The following is a 2500-nucleotide window of genomic DNA, read 5'->3' on the forward strand; positions in this document are numbered from 1 at the left end:
TCGGTTGTCTAAGGAAAAGATAGCGTTGGAATGGGTGGTGGCAGGAACCCATGACCCGGAGCCTACAACTCTACTGTGTTCGTGTAACGGCGTTTTCACAGACCGATTTATTTTTAGATTGAATTTCCCGCGAATGACACTCCCACAGGAGCCCGATGACCAATTACAAGAAATTAAGCTGACGTCATAGGGTCACCGAACTGGAACTGCCTTTGTTTTTTGACCTAATTCGCGGGAAGGGCTAGTCTAAAAATAAACCTACTTGTGAAAACGCCGTTTCACTTACGCTATATGGAAGTTGCACGCTCCAGATGGGCTCCTGGTGGTGGAAAAGACTGCTCATTAAGATCTGCTTAACAGAAAATCATTTTGGTAGCAATTCTTTCATATTCCTATTTTGACCGGCACTTCAGGGATAGTTATATGTGCTCGACACAAACGGACGCGGCTACCCAAGGTTGAGGAATTGTCTATTTTAGTGTGCTCCGGGTTGGGAATTGACCTCCGAGTAAGCCCGCGAGAGTATGACTGGAACGAGTGGCTATCTTTAACAGGAGTAACTGATCTATGCATATCATCTGTTTTGTCCTAATGACAAGCATTTCAGAAATCACGACGTTGCTTAGAGAATAGGTAATTGATAGTTGAGGAGTACATGACGAGCTAACCTGTGATCAGGCGTACTTTTCTCCCTCTCTAGAAAAAGAACACCTAATCAAAGGTTAATCTCGAGCAAAAATGGTATTTCGAGGAGTTCAGGTATTCTATTCTAATGCAAAGACTTTCGTCTCTTGAAAAATAAGAAAAAAATAACGAAAACCAAACAAAGATAACTTCAAAGAGCTGAAGATAATTGGAATATTTTTTTTTGATATTTTAAATGAAGGTTATGGATCAGAAACAAATATTAACTAAATCTAAAATCGCCTGTTCTTATTTTCAAGTTTTCCTCGACGCTGCGCCATGTTTAATAAATGTATCATGGTTGCCCGTTTTGTATTGAGAAAAAGAGCTTTCATATCCGTAGCCCTAATTTATGTTCTTCATATATCTCCCATCCACTTTTGCTTTCACCTCTTACTGGATGCAATGCGAACTCGGCTTGATAGCAGAGCTCAGTCACTGATGGTAGAGCAGCGGTGCAATTTTGCATGATTATAGGTTAACAGAGATGGGAATCATTGTTACATTTTTTTGCCTCCTTAGAACAAGGCTATAGTTTTCTAATCACTCAGCCGAGAAGAAAAAACTGAATGTTGAAAGTGCATTGCATAATGAGCTATCTCTGAAAATGTGAACAATGACGTCAACAGATTCCCTACTTAGGGAGCTTAAGCTCGAGAAGTTTTTGAGCAGCGGACGGCAACCGAAAGTGAGATGTTTTCCTTCTTAACTTGTCTTGACGTTATCTCATTTATATATTGCTAAATATCGTTTCTCTAATAGAGATGATTAGTTTAAAAATCTGATAGAGGCTAATTGTGTTGGTGTGCGATATGTTCACCTTCGTTTGTCACTCAAAAATGTCTTGTGCTTAAGTTCCGTTTTTTCGTTCAAGCCAGGGAATTTTTTAGGCTTCTCCGCAATTGCTTAAATTCTTTCCTTAGCTGCCGAGGTCTTTCACTTGAAAGAACTATGTATAAGCAATAGATCTTCTTTTTTCTGATCCTCCGGTTTAATTGGAAACAAGGTAAGGTAGATTAGGAAAGGTTAGGTAAAGAAAAGGAAAGAAGCAGAAGACCATAGCCAACAAGTCTCGATTTGCGGTGGAATTTCAGCATAATCCATTTTTAAAACGGCTACTGCTAGAATTTTTGCCGGAAAAACGTGGCACGGTTCGTTGCACGATTCACAATATTCCATTAAGTACGAGCAATCCCTCCTGCGGCTGCTTGGTTTCAGACCAATCAAAGGCGTTGCGGTCATCATGCACGATATCTGATTGGCCAAAATTTGGAGGGACCCTTATACTAAATTTAGATAATACAGTAAGCTGATTGGCTAAGACCAAATGAAAGAGATCGACACTTCTGGTTAATTAATGGGCTTCTGACATAAGCCTCGCGTTAACAAAAGATTACCTCCAGTCCCACAGAAAGATTTCTTTATTATCGCAACCAATTTCTTTGAAAATATAGATGATACAGTGGCACTGATAAACATAATGAGCGGCAGGTAAGCAATGGATTCCTGAAAATTGTAGTTTTACACCCAACTGTTTCCAATGAAGACGGCGTTTTCATCTAGATGTTTCACAACTAACCTTAAATTTTAGAAAGTTTACTAAAAGCTAGGCAATAGTGCCCTGCAAAGAACGGAGGGCGGTCACTAGCGGTATCGCATCTAACATAAAAGACCAATTCTTCAAGCATGCAATGGCCAGAAATTGACTACTTCTTTCTTCTTTTTTTTTTCTTGGTTAGAGAATTACAGATTGATGCAGTGATTTTGACATCCGTACATACCTTACCAAGACGAAGTCTGTAGATAAGGAAAAGTG

Source organism: Montipora capricornis, chromosome 3 (genome assembly GCF_036669925.1).
Source record: "Montipora capricornis isolate CH-2021 chromosome 3, ASM3666992v2, whole genome shotgun sequence".
Lineage (NCBI taxonomy): Eukaryota > Metazoa > Cnidaria > Anthozoa > Scleractinia > Acroporidae > Montipora > Montipora capricornis.